The sequence below is a fragment of the Podarcis bocagei genome (assembly GCF_964188305.1).
Source record: "Podarcis bocagei genome assembly, chromosome: 16".
In the NCBI taxonomy this organism is placed as follows: Eukaryota; Metazoa; Chordata; class Lepidosauria; order Squamata; family Lacertidae; genus Podarcis; species Podarcis bocagei.
This window is the reverse complement of record NC_138142.1, coordinates 8,838,714-8,856,038: the sequence shown is the minus strand read 5'-3', so window position 1 is coordinate 8,856,038 and position 17,325 is coordinate 8,838,714. Positions and strand designations below refer to the sequence as shown.

Here is a 17,325-nt window from a genome sequence, read left to right as displayed (position 1 = left end):
TTATTATTATACCACCCTATACCCACAGGTCTCTGGGAGGTTCACAGGATAATCTAGCACATGCATTACTTGACAGGAAAGTTCCCTTGCAAAATTAAGAAAAGTGCAAAATTTTGATGGCTATGTTTTGGTTTGTGTTTTGATCCAGAAAGTACACATTGGATAAGGTTTGCCTTTAAATGTGAACTCAATTGAATTTCTTCCCCATCCCTAGTTGTGAGGCCCTGGCCCAATGCTTGCTAACTCAGAAATCCTTCACATCATCTACTACATCATCCTTCCCCAACCTGGAACTCTCCACATATTCTTGGACTACAGCTCCCATTATCCATGACTATTGACCATTGGGACGCGGGTGGTGCTGTGGTCTAAACCACAGAGCCTAGGGCTTGCCGATCAGAAAGTCAGTGGTTCGAATCCTCGCGATGTGGGGTGGGCTCCCGTTGCACAATCCCAGCTCCTGCCAACTTAACAGTTCGAAAGCACATCAAAGTGCAAGTAGATAAATAGGTACCACTCTGGTGGGAAGGTAAACGGTGTTTCAGTGTGCTGCTCTGGTTTGCCAGAAGTGGCTTAATCATGTTGGCCAGAAGACCCGGAAGCTGTCTGCGGATAAACGCCGGCTCCCTCAGCCAGTAAAGCGAGATGAGCGCCGCAACCCCAGAGTCGTCCGTGACTGGACTTAATGGTCAGGGGTCCCTTTACCTTTATTGACCATGCTAGCTGAGGCTGATGGGACTTTTAGTTCAACAATCTCTGGTGAGCATCGCATTGGCCTGGAGGTAAAGGGGAGCCTGGAGACTCTCATGCGTCTCTTAAATTTCTGAGTGTATTCAATACTTAGGCTGCTTGGTTACAGATAATATTTTTTCTGGCAATTTTGTCAGTGAACAAAAGTCTCACATACTCCAAGCTGTGAACCTGGGAAGACCCCTTTCGGTGCTGAAAGCATATGAGATCATTTTAAAATGAGCAGAGAGGGAGGAGGAAATGTAAGTCTTCAGAGAAGCCACACTGGGTTTGAAGTTAAGGCCCAGCAGAAGCAGTTGAGCAATGAAAAGAAAACTCTCGACAGAAATCCAAGTCATCTTGAAAAGACTTGACAATGAGCGAAGGAACAAAATGAGCAGCTGCCAAGATCTCTGGAGTCACAGGTGAGGAAAATAAAACTTTGCCACTTGAAGGAGGCTGATCAAAAGGCACACAGGCTGTCAGAAAAGAAGAGAAAGGCCCCAAGCTTCTCAAGAGCTAGTCAGTAAAAACAAAGAAGAAGAGGAGGAAACATTGGCTCTGTTTCAGCCAAAGTTACACAACATCTGCGGAGTGTTTGAACACACCAGGATAAAGGATGGAAGAAGAATCACCAGGCCAGGCTCAATCGTGGACTAAAAAGGTCCATGTGGTTCAACATTGTGTCACTTTGCACCATAGGGCAAGGGTGAAGAATCTATGGCCCACAAGCCAGTCATGGTTCGCCAGGGGGCTGAATTTGTCCTGAGAGGCCATTAAAAAGAAAACTACACTCTCCTACCAGCTGGCGAGTGGAGCATTCAGTCCTTCTCAGTTTGGCTGTGCACACCTGTGCCCTGCTAGGAATAGGCATGCACATGCAACGTACAGTGTAGAGATGCTTTTAATCTCTTTTGCACACTGTTTACAGAAACCCCATTACCTTTACCTTTACAACTTCCCTTGATTGGGACATTATACTTCTGTTTATGCAGCCTAGGATAGCATTAGCTTTTCTTTTCCTTTGCTACTGCAAGTTGTTGACTCATGTTAAGGTTGTGGTCTACTAAGACCCATAGAAGTGGGATCAGGGGTGCTATCTTGAATAAAATACTGGGGGCGCAGGTAAGCCCTGTCCTGCATAATCAATCACATGACGAGGTGCACACAAACCATTTGAATGGCACTGTCTGTCCATCAACTCGGGGGGCTGCCCCCTCAATTATTTTATTGGGGGGGCATAAACCCCTCGGTCCCTAGAAGTTGGCTCCTATGAGTGGGGTATTAAACCAAAGTGAACAATTAAGGTGCAATAACCAAAGTATCCCCTCCCCAAGCTCAATTCTGCCCCATCCTTAGGATGAACTCAGTGTCACATTCTCTGCCACTCAGTGGAAGTTGGTCTGTTAAGAGATGGTACCTAACCCCGGCCAAATTGGGCAAGATGTATAAGAACAGTTCAGAGGTTTGTTGGAGGAGTAAAAACGGGGTGGGTACTTTCATGCACATGTGGTGGGAATGTAAGAGAATAAGAGAATTTTGGGATAGCATATATAATGAACTTAAAAAGATATTCAAACTCTCATTCACACACAAAAAAACCTGAGGCCGTCCTACTAGGAATTATGTCCAGAGAAATTTTAGATCTCTCTTTATCCCAACCACAGCGGCTAGGATTTTGGTAGCAAAAAATTGGAAAAGTGATAACATCTCCACAAAAGCTGACTGGCAAGCCAAAATGATAGAATATTTACAACTCACAAGGATGACAGGGAGACTAAGAGGAAACTCAGTACAGTGGTACCTCGGGTTACAGACGCTTCAGGTTACAGACTCTGCTAACCCAGAAATAGTACCTCGGGTTAAGAACTTTGCTTCGGGATAGGAACAGAAATCGTGCGGCGGCAGTGGGAGGCCCCATTAGCTAAAGTGGTACCTCAGGTTAAGAACAGTTTCAGGTTTAGAACAGACCTCCAGAACGAATTAAGTTCTTAACCCAAGGTACCACTGAACAGAAAGTTAATAAAGATTGGATAATGTTTAAAGAATACCTTAAAAACTATTGTGATGATGTGTATTGTTTGTATTATAAGTATTGTCGAAGTTAAATAGCATAAGTTATAAGTTATTTGGAAATTGACATTAATTGATGTATCATAAAGGTGATTTTACTTATTTTTTTTAAAAAAAGGAAGTAGGTCTGTTAAAGCGAGTGGGGCACTGCCCCACCAGCCTAGGTTTCCCACAGCCAGACACCAGCTGCCTGCCTCCTAACTTACAACCCATCTAGGGAGTGGCACTTTCTGTCAGCCACCATCTCCCCCTTAATCTTAGCATTGCCTTTATATAAGCATAGGAGGAAGGAGAATGGCGCTGAAATAAGAATCAGTTGGCTGCATCTATCATTGGCTGTAGCTCTGCCTATCTGTGGCTCTGGCTCCTCCTGCTGTTGGCCTCCCTACCTTCAGTCTTATCAGTCCTAATAAGCACAAGCTTCTGAAGTTACCACTGCAGACTGAAATCCGTTACACAGATACTCTGGAGTAATCCTACAGAGTCCCAGCCTGACTGCTCAGCAACACGTGAATCATGAATAAAAAAGCTTTGGTTATTAAGCATCCAGATTTAGAATTCCAGCTCTCGTTTGGCAGGAGATCCTGTTAACTTGCTTGTAGAGTGGGGGGGGGGGGGATATGACAGCTTTTCTGCTGAATAACAATTTGCAAACAAACATCTTCATTATGCAGCCATCCAAAGAAAGTTGGATAATAGACAGTTACTATTATTTAACTGGAATCCTGGCGCTTGCTCTCCATCTATATAATTAGCTAGAAAAGTGGATTCCCTTTCATTATTTAGCCAGCACTTTTAAATTGTTCGGGGCTGCCAATTATGCCTCATTTGAAATATATACCATCTATGGGATGTGTTCCACGAATATAGTTATATTATAATGGGAGCTATTCCAGCTGATGCTCAAAACTTTCAGGAAATCATGGGCCTTGCAATGCATTTCCTAGATTTTATTCTATGTCTAATGTAACAAATGCATCTAGTTTAAATGACAGAAATGCACCCATAAGCATGGGTTGTGAGCAGTAGGGACCATTCCATTGGGACTGCTGAGGCTCAAGGCAACAGTAGGTCCAGCCACAGCCAACGACAGGCAGAGCCAACTAATTTTACCTTGTCCCCATCCTCTCCTCCAAATACAACAACAAGACCAAGGAGGAGGAGGAAGCTGCCCTGCACCCTAGACTGGTTGCAGTTAAGAAGGTAGGCAGGTGGGAGCTAGCTGAGGGCAGAATGATACCAGTGAAGCTGTGCCCTGTTCACCCAAATTGACCAGCCTTCACTAATAATGGCTTCCCACCTAAGGACACATGCCTGTCACCCACACTTCACCTGTTATTGTGATATAAACATGTAAACAAACATATAAATGCAAACAAATATATAAATGTAGTTCTACAGTTTTCTGGATGGACAATGCAAAAACATTTGCCTCTATTTTCTATGGTTGGTGTGTGTTTGTTTGTGTTGTTGGTATTGTAGCCAAAACCAGAGCGCCCATGCACAAGAGAAAGGTATCTAAAGAGTCAGTAGAACTCCAAGGCTTGCGGACATCTTTGGTGAGGAGGCACCTATAAGGGGGGTGTATGGACATATAAATCGGCTCAGTGTTGACTCAATATGTTCAGTAGTCATTGAACACTTCCTGATTGTTGTGAAAGGGGCAGAAAACCATGGCTCAACGTGACAATGACTCATGGGTTCATGCGCGCTTTCTTCTCCTCCTCCTCTCCAACATAGCTCAGAGGAGCTCAGAAATGTTTGCTTCTCTCTTTTCATTAATTCCAGTTTCAGCATGTCATCCAAACCTTAAAGTCAATTTCAAAGCCAATGATGCTTTGTATCAGAAAATCAACTTATTTCAAACAAGTGATTCTTAACGCCACCCACAGTTGCTTGGTTCAGGCAGCACAACAAGCTGTGGTTAAACAAAACTGAAAGCAAAAGCTTCTGAACTCACAGCTGCCACAGAAGAGGAGAAGGGAAGGGTGGATGACTAAGCCAGGATCCATTGGCCATTGGCTATGGATAATTGTGAGTTGTAATCCAACAACCTCTGGAGTAACACAAGTTCCTTGTCCCTTGATTTAAGCCCACCTTTTCTGCAATGATGTATAAAGTGGAGAGGCAGAAGGGTTACATGGCAGAGGGGAGCTAAACCCTAAACAATTTAGGGACATGTCAACAGAAAGGAGCACACCTTCTTCCATATAAACCTCCAAAGATGGGGTGTCCCTGAGAAGCAATCCAAAAAGGGGGAGTTCATACAGAAGAAGAGGGGAAGGTCCTTCCCTTTGCTGTGGTCCTAAACTGTTTAGGATTCAGCTCCCTTCACCCACGCTCCCTTTCCATCACCCCATTTTATACATGACTGGGAGGGGAAAGATGGGGAGCCTGTGGCCCTCCAAATGTTGCTGGAATGGAACTGGCATCATCCTAGGCTATTGGCCAAAATATGCTGGCTGGGGCTGATATGTAATGGTGCCCAACGTTTGGAGGGCACAACATTGGCTACCCCGGTCTGGCGCTACGTCCAAATTCTCCCAACAACAGGCAAACATTTGTGACTCAGACCTAAATATAAAAAATGTTTTGCAAGAAAAGAAGTCAAACAGACTAGCCTTTAAGGCAGATAAAGTAAATAATGATGTTCATACCTTGCTTGTGTAAACGGATTAGATATGAATAGTTTTTATTAATGTTTTTGCTGTCTGGAACAAAGAATCCATTCCTCTTACGTTATGGAATAAAACTGAAAAAGACCCAGCATCACATCCCACCAACGGTCTTTTCCCTCCCTCCATATCTCAGTATCTTATGTAAATACCTTGTCAACAGTTTGAATTGGAGAAAATTGGTGGCTGATGAAGCACTCATTACATATATATATATATATATATATATATATATATATATATATATATATGCAGGTTTTGGTGTCTTCGGGTATCTTCCCGTGTAAGAGTTGGGGTGTCTAGGCGACGTTTCGACGAGACACCCCAACTCTTACACGGGAAGATACCCGAAGACACCAAAACCTGCATTCCTGTACCCGTGAAAATCTACGAAAGCAAATATATATATATACACACACACACACACACACACACACACACACACACACACACAAACTTCTCCAAATACTGTAACCATAATACCAAGAAAGAATTACGCTCTAATTGTGTAGATGTGAGCACAAACAGCACTCTTGTGTATATACCGGTGTTTGAGCGAGAAGAAATAAACATTTAGATTTGGGAGCTGTATGTCGAACCAATTGCTATCTTTCTAAGCGATGCTTTGTGTGGCTGCTGCTATTCCTGCGGTATAATTACACATGAATTCAGGATTGTTGGCTCAGCTCACTAGGTGCCGGCAGCCAAGGCTGTAGTTTATTCCTATCAAAAACAATAGCGCTAATAAAACCAGTCCTGGTTTCACGTAAGTTGCAGGCTTTGTCAAGAAAAACCATTTAGTAAATAGTAAATGTATGAGGCCAGTTTCTCAGAGGGACTGAAATACACTGAAAGGCATATTATGTACACACGAAGCCGTCTTTTACTAAGGAACCCACAGTGGCACAATGGGTCAGTGTGTCAACGAGAAGGTTTGGGGTTCAAGCCCACCCAGAGGTGGCTGTGGACAGGATGCCTCGACAATTCTATGACTCTATGAAATCATTGGTCCATGGAATCCAGGGCTGTCTACTCTGACTTGCAATAGCCCTGTGGCCCAAGATCTTTTTAGTTGGGAAGGATTGCACATGGGACATCATGCAAGCAAACGTTCTGCTCTACTTCTGAAGTGTGGTTCCATGCAACACCTGAAGCTGTTTTGAGTCAAGCCATGGGTAGATCGAGCAAAGCACTGTCTGTCTCAGCTGCCAAAAGCTCTCCAAGGTACCAAGGCTGTTTTCCAGTCTTGTCACATGAACCTAGTGCCCTTCAGTTGCTTTGAATTTCAATGAGCCCCAACAACTACGACCAACACTCAAGATGATGGGAAATGTAATCCAAAATATCTGTAGAGCAGGAAGTCAGAGAAGGCTGATTTAATTGGAGCTAGCCAGAAGACTGAACCTGGGGACATCTATGTGCAAGCATGTCTTTCTCCCACTGACCTATCACCTGACTCCTCTTTATGCTGCTAAGTTCATAGAAATGGTCAGTCAGGGAATGGTGAATCTGTCAAATCCAATTTCTCTCTGCTTATTATTTTTCCACTCTTACGTACAGTTCTCCACATCTATTTGCATTAAGAAGAAAAAGCAGCATTTTTGTGTGAATTTCTCCTAATGTACAGAGTTTTGCAAAGCAAAAGTACTACAATGCATTTTTGCATGTTAAGGTAAAGGTAAAGGGACCCCTGACCATTAGGTCCAGTTGCAGATGACTCTGGGGTTGCGGCGCTCATCTCGCTTTATTGGCTGAGGGAGCCAGCGTACAGCTTCCGGGTCATGTGGCCAGCATGACTAAGCTACTTCTGGCGAACCAGAGCAGCGCACGGAAATGCCGTTTACCTTCCCGCCAGAGCGGTACCTATTTATCTACTTGCACTTTGATGTGCTTTCAAACTGTTAGGTTGGCAGGAGCTGGGACCGAGCAACGGGAGTTCACCGTCGCAGGGATTCAAACCGCCAACCTTCTGATCAGCAAGTCCTAGGCTCTGTGGTTTAACCCACAGCGCATATTTGGATGCTATTTTCATGGATACATGCATTTTTATACATACTTTACCCTAGCCAATTTACTGGTGTTGCTGACTTGCATCTAGCAAATAACAAAGTGTCTACTCAGAAGAAAGTTGTAGTGAGTTCAGTGGGCCTTACTCCCAGGTAAGGGTTTGTGGGGCTATAGTATTTTATCTAGGCAGCCAGGGCTCCTCTGGATGACAAGATATTTTTGCACCAGGTCAGTGAGGACCTCTTGCTTTTTAAAATTCTCCCATATATACAGAACTCCCTATGCACCTTTTGGACTGTATCTGTAGGTTCCCCCCCTCTGTGTCAAATAACTGGGGTCAAATAAGTGTTGTTTACTTTTGATAATACATGGAAGATGGATCTCCCTTAGGAGGTTCTGGTCTCTCCTTCCTTGGATGTTTCTAAGCGGAGGTTGGATGTGTTAGTATTGTAATATAGAGAGCCAGTGTGGTGTAGTGGTTAAGAGCGGTAGTCTCGTTATCTGGGGAACCGGGTTCACGTCTCCGCTCCTCCACATGCAGCTGCTGGGTGACCTTGGGCCAGTCACACTTCTTTGAAGTCTCTCAGCCCCACTCACCTCACAGAGTGTTTGTTGTGGGGGAGGAAGGGAAAGGAGAATGTTAGCCGCTTTGAGACTCCTTAAAGGGAGTGAAAGGCGGGATATCAAATCCAAACTCTTCTTCTTCTTCTTCTAATGTCTCATTCTCACATTGCATAATGTTGCAGGTTACCTTTAATTACTTAATTGATGTATGAGTATGGGGACTATTTAAATGTCTCCTCTCTCTCTGCTTTCTCTCTGCTCCTCTGCCAAAGAAGAAGAAGATGGATGTGAGAGTCATCTTGTTGTTTTGTTATTTGCTTTATAAATAAAACCTTTGATGTTACTATTCCAACCACAGTTGCTTCGGCTGCATTCTGCTGTAAAGGACTGAGTTTACTATCTGGAAACAGGTGTTTAATGCTCACAGGATGACCATCTGTCATGGATGCTTTAGCTGAGTTTCCTACATTACAGGGGGTTGCACTAGAACAGGCATAAGCAAACTTGGCCCTCCAGATGTTTTGGGACTACAACTCCCATCATCCCTGACCGCTGGTCCTGTTAGCTAGGGATGATGGGAGTTGTAGTCCCAAAACATCTGGAGGGCTGAGTTTGCTAAGCCTGCACTAGAAAGATGAATCTTGGGGTATGTTCCAGCTCCATGAATCTATAGTTTTCTGCTTCAACAATATTTCATTATGTTCCTGTCATTTTATGTAGTTGCATTTTGTATAAATTATAAAAAATTATAAATGAAACATGTTCTATTTACAAACAAAATATTTAAATAGCTACCTTTCTACTGGTAAGATCAGGGGGAGCGTGGCCATAGCCAGGAGATTTTTAGGGGGACAGGCTTTTGTTAGGGGGGCAGAACCTAAAATATATATTGATTTGTACTGATTTTTACTTATTTGGGGGGCACATATTACCCAAGGGGGGCACATATAAAGGAAACAAGGTCGGAAGGGGGGCACGGTTGGAAAAAGGTTGGGATACACTGATCCAGGCAATACAGGAATCACAGGTGAATAATCCCTAACAGATGGACACCCAACCTCTGTTTAAAGGAAAGAGTCTGCCACTTTTCACTGTCGAACAGCTATTACCGTACACGCATGCCCACACGCAGCCACACACATTCACAGTGCCTGCATTTTTGGAAGAAAGCGATATGTCTTTTAGCAGAAGGCTCCCATTTTACCCGGCCAGCTGCCATGGTAGTAAATTTCCATATGATATATATGTATATGGCAGAATTAAGGACATTCTACTGAAGTCTCAGGCATCTGCTTAATGCGTCGTATTAGTAGCATCTGAATAGATTGGAAGCAATTAAGCACTCGGGGCTGGGGTAGCAGTGCTTTATGGCCCTCGCATATATTTTGCACTGCTCATTTAGTTGCCTGCTTTCGAAAGGTTCCTGTAAATTCCACCACTTTTATTTGCATGTTTCTTAGGGCCAAATTACCGCACTTTTCTGCGTATTGGACACCCCCATGTATAAGACGCCCTCTGATTTGGAGGACTCAAAATTAAGAAGATGGGGGGAGATGGCTCAGAGTTGTTGAGCTTTTGGGGGGATTGCAAAGGGTTGTTAAGCTTTTTTTAAGGGAACATTGCCAGAAAACGCCTCTCCTCTTCCCCTCACCAGAAAAAGCTGCCAATCGCCCGCCCAATTGCCGCAGCATCGGCCAATCAACACCAGTCTTTGACACAGCAACCGATAACACTCCCAACAGCTGCTGACAGCTGCAGCAGCAACCAATCAAACGTCCACCCTATGCACTACTGATGTGTAAGACGACTCCCACTTTTTAGCATAATTTTTAAAGAAAAAAAATCTAGTCTTATACACGGAAAAGTACGGTATGCATGACACAATTCATACAAGTAGCAATTGGATGAATGGGCTTTACAAAGCAGGCACAAAGACCCTGATGGGGAGTGGGGCCGCATCTTTCATCTTATGCCTTCAACACGGCCCCTGATCCAAATCACCCCATGTCTCCTAATTGGTTTGGAAGGAAAAATTCCAGAGAGGTCTTTGCTATTTGTTTCGGGAAGGAAAGTTGCAGACAAAAAAGGCTCTCAGTCCGGATCAGGACCATGGTGAGTGCAAGGGGCTAAAGTCCTGCCCCCTTCCCTAACACCATCTTCATCTAAGCCTCCTCCTGCTATCCATTTTTTAATATACACAAACGTAATTCCTGAATAGCCCTTAACTAGATTCTCACACAAATCCCAAGGATGGGGGTTGTTGTAGCAAGGAAGGACAAATTTTATTAAAAAGCAAACCTCCCTAATTCTCGAAACAATGTGAGAACTGAAATGCAGCCCTCCTTGGGAAAATCACACTTCCCTGAATCTTGTAAAACAATGCACAGACTGCAGTAAAACATGCCTAAAAATGCATATATTGGTGAAAATAAAATAGAAAAAAGTGCATTAAATTTGGGGAAATTGTTTTCCAAAAAAAAAAAAATCTATATTGGGCAAAACTGCCTACAAATATGTGTATATTATAAGAAATCAGACTAAAGCGCCAATGAATTTTTGAAGAAATATGGAGATGTGGAGAGCTGAAGCTAAGAGTGGGAGAAAGAAGGAATTCAGAGAGAAACTGATTCACCCATCCTGAGGTTGTTGAGGCAAAATCATATGACAGCTTTATTTAGAGCATTTGCACCTCATTCCTCAGCCATAAAGGCTCCTGGAGTGGCCAACATACAATCAATTCAAACAAGACAGTCTCTCCCAGCAGGCTTACAATCTATTAAACACACACACACACACACACACACACACACGGAAAGGGACAGGGAGGGAAGGGGGGGAATCAAACCGAGGCACCCATTCTTAAATAGTTGTTCTTATAAGGACCTGCTTGCATAGTTCAGGGGCAGGAGGTGCTTGATGGAGCTGGGCTTTTGACAAAGCTAATGGAAGAGCCACATGTTTTCTCTTTCTCCCACTTAGGCAACCTGATGGAATGGCTACTCCCAGGTGATGGTTGAGGGGAGAGGAGCCCTGATGGGGCTGGTCCATCACTGCAGAGCTGATGGAGTGAAAATACTATTATCCATTTAATTGCTTTCCCACCCAGCAGGGACCTTTGACAAGATGCATAAGATTGACTTACTTACTTATTTCATGGCCTGAATAGCAAATGTGGGCTTAAACAGACCTCTCTTTGCTATATAAGTGCACTGTGCAAAATACAGGCATAAATCAGAAAGAGGTGGATGGATTCTTCTTAAATAGCACACAGTGAGAGGAAGGGTCCCTGGGAAGACAAGCAAAGCTGGGGGCCAGATGGGAAGTCTCAAGGTGCGTGTCAGATTGAGCCCTTTGGCTGCTAATTGTATATCTCTATGATTTATCTCTTATGCTATTAAAAAAACCCTCTGCTCTACCAATTCAGTTTTTAAAAGTCTGCATGGAATCTTTTGGCAACTTAGGAAAAATCAAAAATCCAACCAACACGCCTCACTAGTGCAAGACTTTCGACTTGCCCAATGGAACTTCCTCCCTTCTCAAGCCGTACATCCTAAATCTGTTTTAGGGGTGCCTCCCAACCCTCTGGAAAAGATCTGGAAAGAGCACAGGGGTTGTGCAGGGGGGGGGGGAGGAAGGGAAATTCTGACGCACAAGGGCAAATCTTTACACTGATGCACTAGCTGGAAACCACCCAAGTGCTAATAGGAAGCCCTGTGGGAAGGAATGCAGTTACAGTGGTGCCTCGCAAGACGAAAAGAATCCGTTCTGTGATTCTCTTCGTCTAGCGGTTTTTTCGTCTTGCGAAGCAAGCCCATTGACGGATTAGCGGATTAGCGCTATTAGCGCTATTAGTGGCTTTTAGCGGCTTATCGGATCAGCTGATAAGCGGCTTAGCGGCTTAGAAAAAGGGGGGAAGGGGGGGAACCCGCAGGAACTCGCAAGACATTTTCATCTTGTGAAGCAAGCCCATAGGAAATTCGTTTTGCGAAGCACCTCCAAAACAGAAAACTCTTTCGTCTAGCGAGTTTTCCGTCTTGCGAGGCATTCGTCTTGCGGGGCACCACTGTAATGATTGAGATGGATTTCCCTTCAGTGGTTCGTCATTTTCATCTCTCATCACTCTCAGCTGTGTTGTTCTGACATCTCGCCAAAACTTTTGCCTGCTATTACAGGGCAACTGTCCGTCTCAAGAATTTATGAGTTCTCCGACAGGTATAGGGCAAATAAATTCCATGGCATTCACAATGGGATCATGGCTCCTCATTGGTTTGGTGCAGCCATGGATCAGAACGTGCCAAGCTTCCCCCACTCCATGCAGGCCCATCTAGCTCAATTGACAAAAATGCTAGACGGGTGAAAACACAACACCATCTACTTAACGATTTCCTATGTGACCTCGCGAGACGCCCCAAAGCCACAATAACTCGCAATGGCAAGTGTCACTGTTAATGATGCCGGGGTGGGAGTTAACTATTATTAATTCAACTCCTGCTACCAGAGAGTCCATTAAAAAGTCAAGGCTGGGCAAATCGTTTCAAAGAAGAGACCTGGAAATTAAGTGGAAACAGAAACGAGTCTACATTCCCAGGAGTTTGTTCCATTGATTTTAGTTAGCCGAGTTGTTCTCCAACGTCTGCAGAGGAGGCAGACCAAGGTGATAAAGGACCTGGAAACCAAGCCTCATGGGGAATGGTTGAGGGAGTTGCGAATGTTCAGCCTGGAGAAGAGAAGACTGAGAGGTGGTATGATAGGTAAAGGTAAAGGGACCCCTGGCCATTAGGTCCAGTCGTGGCCGGCTCTGAGGTTGCGGCGCTCATCTCGCTTTATTGGCCGAGGGAGCTTCCGAGTCATGTGGCCAGCATGACTAAGCTGCTTCTGGCGAACCAGAGCAGCGCACGGAAACGCCGTTTACCTTCCTGACTGGAGCAGTACCTATTTATCTACTTGCACTTTGATGTGCTTTCGAACTGCTAGGTTGGCAGGAGAAGGGACCGAGCAACAGGAGCTCATCCCATCGTGGGGATTCGAACTGCTGACCTTCCAATTGGCAAGTCCTAGGCTCTGTGGTTTAACCCACAGCGCCACCCGCATCCCTCCAGGTGGTATGATAGCTGTCTTCAAATATCTGAAGGGCTTTCACATGGAAGACGAAGGAGCTTATTTTCTGCTGCTCTAAAGGGTGGGATCTGAACCGATGGATTCAAATTCCAAGAAAGGAGATTCTGTCTAAACATTAGGAAGAACTTACTGGTGGTAAGAGCGGTTTGACAGTGGAATGACTTCCTCAGAAGAAGTTGGGTGGCCAGCAGCCAGGGATCCTTTAGCAATGGTCCCTGCATAGCAGGGGGTTGGACTACATGATCCTTGGAATCCCTTCCAACTCCACAACTCTATGATTCTATAAGAACATAATAGCAGCCTGCTGGATCAGGCCAATGGCCCATCTAGTCCAGTATCCTGTTCTCACAGTAACCAGCCAGATGCCTGTAAGAAACCAGCAAACAGGATCTGACCTCAAGAGCCCTCTCCCCTCCTATGGTTTCCAGGAACTGATTTTCAGAAGAAGACTGTTATCGGAGAACATAGCCATCATGACTAGTAGCCATTGATGGCCATCTCCTCCATGAATTTTTCTAATCATTATTCAAAGCAATCTAAGTAGTCATCACTACTGTCTGCTGTTGGAGCAAGTTCCAAAGTTTAGCTACAGTATGTGCTGCATGAAAATGTACTTTCTTTTATCTGTCCTAAACTTTCCAACATTCAGCAATTCATTCATCCTGATGGTGTAAGCAATTTCAGGGGCGAGGAAACGGCCATTTGGGTGTATTTGGATTCCAACTGCCTTCAGCCCCTGCTAGCATGGCCAATGGTCAGGAATGATGTGAGTTGTAGTCCAGTAGCATCTGGAGAGACAAAGGAGGATCTCCATTCCTTAGCTCAGGGCAGTCCAACTTCTCAGGCCAAGCTGGCTGCAAGAGTACTTCAGCCTGGAATTCCACACACTGCCTTGTCATGCAGTGTGTGTGTGTGTGTGTGTGTGTGTGTGTGTGTGGCGAGCCCAAAATTTCTCTCTCACACCCCCCCTCACCCCAGCCCTCATGCTGCCTTCCCAAATCTGGATAAGCAAGGTGCCTGGCTTTGGGAAGAAGGTGCAAGGCTCTGGCAGAGTCCTAGATCCCTCCTACCTACTTCCCAAAGCTGAGAAAGTACCAGTTTTTACATGAGTAGAATGTGTCCTTTTATTTAAAATGCATCTCTGGGTTATTTGTGGGGCATAGGAATTCATTCTTTTTTCTCCCCCCCCCCAAAAAATATATATAGTCCAGCCCCCCACAAGGTCTGAGGGACAGTGGACCAGCCCCTTGCTGAAAAGGTTTGCTGGCCCCTGCACTAGAGCAATGAAGGGGAGACCCTCACAAGAGGGGAGAGGGCTCTTGTGGTCAGGTCTTGCTTATGAGGTTCCCACATGCATCTCCTTGCTACTTCAATAACAGAATACTGGAGTTGATGGGCCATAGGCTCCTATTATGTTCTTATGTGGAGCTGGACACAGAGACATGCATTGCTCTGTGCTGGATCCAGGCAGAAAGACTCTAGAGCCCTGTCAGAGCCTTCATGTCTTCTTCCCAATTCCCAGCACCATGATTACTTGGCTTACAAGGGCTGGGGTGCTGAGCTTTACCCCACATGCTAAATTTCTGGAAGGCAAATGAAGGCATATATTTCACATTAATGCTCTCCTCCTAAACATGTTTCCTCTTATATGTTTTGTGTTTCAAAAAAAAGGGGGGGAAGATAACTCTGCAAAATATTTCCTTCACCACCACTAAAGTAATAGAGAATTGTGGCAAATTGCAGATGTTCCAATTCTGGAATTATTGTTAAAAATTCTCCCAAGTTAACCTGAAAGTGAGGGACTCGGGGTGGGTGTGTCTGTGGGGGTTAAATGGGGAATATCCGCTCACCCCAACCCTCCACTCAGGATTCTGCAACACTGTCAGTGACCTGATCCTCCTGGAAAAGCATCCAGTTCAGCCCCATGAATCATTTGCTTTCAGGGGGTCCAGATATATTCAATAAAACATCAGGGCTCACAGGCTTAATTTACAACTCTCAGTCTAGCAGAGTCAGTGTTTGAACTGCCTTTGCTTGCTTTGCAATCAATAACATTTGGGGGCATTAGCCTTAAGGAATGTTGCTAATTGCCTCAAATTCTCTGCAGAGAAGGTTCAGCAAGATGGAGAAAGTACAGAGTCAATTAAATGACATCAGAATATTGGATTTTTTTAAAAAAAAAAAATTCACTCCATTATTCATCGGCAGTTACGCCAGTTTAGAAGCTTCTGCAAATATACAAAATAAAAGGAAGAGCAAGAGGCCATAAGGAGCCAAGTGAAAGACAAGTTATTGAGATGAGAAGATAGAAGTCCAAAAGACCCGCTGGTCTGTGAGCCAAATTAGGACTGGCAGGAGTCCCAATTCAGTCTGCAAATCTGCTTTCCCTAAAATGCGCACCCTGCACTCAAAGATGCAGCTGCAAAGGAACTATCAGGAGTCTTAAAGCACGCTCCCAATTATTCCTTGACAGGCAAGGATTGCTGTCAGAGCTGATCAACCGATGGGCACTGACAGCAAGCTCTGCTGAGACAAAGAACTCTGCAGCTGATCCCTGCCCAAAGTTGGGTTTGCCGGAAGTGCACGTAGCGTAGGGCTTGCTGTAAGCTGATATTTTTGTTTTGTTTTGTTTATTAATTTTTATTGAATTGTTTTATGTTACAAAAAACAATACAGCCATACTACCAGAAAATATAATTAAGAAATAAAAATTACATACATCGATATTTAGTTTATTTGTTATTTACCATCTTATTTCCTCCCAAACATTGCATACAACAACACACATATGTGCAGACACCCACACACCCACACCCGCACAGAAAATAATAATAATGAAAGTAAATATTTTTCCCCTTTTATCTTCCAAAATCTTTTCTTCAACTTTGACTTCCTGTCAAGTCCCTTTGCATATGTTTTATCTTACATTCAAATGTACACAAAACAATAAACCTTTCTATATAATTTTTCTAATACATTCTGAAAACATAATAAATCCTTAATTGTAGTTCACCTCCTTTTAGTTCCTTTATCACTCGAATGCTAGCACGGAGTCAAAACTATTATTGTATTTTTGAACATATTTTTTATAAACATTCCATTTTTCCGCTAAGTTTTGCTTTGAGTCTCCTCTGAGTTTCCTAGTCAGTTGAGCCGTCTCCACCAATTCCTGTAATTCGATTTGGCAATCTGTTATTTTTGGAGTGCTGTAAGCTGATATTGTGGCTTGCCTCAGGTGCTGCGCAAGTGTTAAAATTGACTGGGGGGAGAGCTCACCAGATCACACCAGACTTCACAATGACAACCAGGTGATTTACAGGTGAGCAGCAGGGGAGTGGAAGGAGCTGTGGGATATCATGAGGAGAGAAGGAGCTCTAGGGTTGGCTGGGTACAAGGCCTTATGGGGAGTAGGAGGAGCTGGGGGTGGTAGGGGTAAAGGGTAGGGAATAGACAAAAGGGAGAGGGGTGAGGTGGGGTTGGTGTGCGATGCAAACAGGGGCAGCACTGAGAATTGCATGCTACATTTCTGCTTTCTTATTTGAAAATCAACAAGCCCCTTGGAAGTTACGGAAAACGGAGGTGTAAATTCTCGATCAATATGTTTATCCTTCCATTTGCCGGTAAGCCCCACAGCCATCTCCTCTTATCACAGGAGGTACAGCAGCCTGATCAATAATAAAACATCAGCAGAGGGGATTGCTGCACAGAGCCACACGGAGGAGCGAGCTCCCTCTTAATCCCTGGCAAAAAAGTAAAATAAAACACCCATCCTTTGCAACCTCCTTGAGCAATTCAAGTGATTAAGCAACGATTCCCTGTAATTTAATGCACGGGTATAATTAAAGCACTGTAATACATTCACATATCAGTAACTCAGTCATGAACCTGCAACTCCCATCTAGAAAGATTAAATTCATTACAGCCGACAGATGCACCCTGGGCAGCCATCTGAACCTAACAGACCTGCCTTAAGTACCCTCCTTTGATCAAGTGTTAAAAGGCTGTGAGAGCATCAAAGTACACTTCCGGAACTGGGAAGCAGAGTTTGAATCTCTTCCCATTGTTAAAAAGAAAGAAGCTGTTTAAAAACGTAACAGGGGAGGATGATGTGTGCATAACAGCTGCTCAGTCAGGAGAGCCAGTGTGGTGCAGTGGTTAA

At 44.2% G+C, this 17,325-nt stretch overlaps 1 protein-coding gene across 3 annotated transcripts in view; it reads right to left on the bottom strand.

The window, feature by feature from the left end:
- ADGRD1 (adhesion G protein-coupled receptor D1) overlaps positions 1 to 17,325 on the bottom strand; it is a 305,590-nt gene that overhangs the window by 47,639 nt on the left and 240,626 nt on the right. The window lies entirely within an intron of this gene.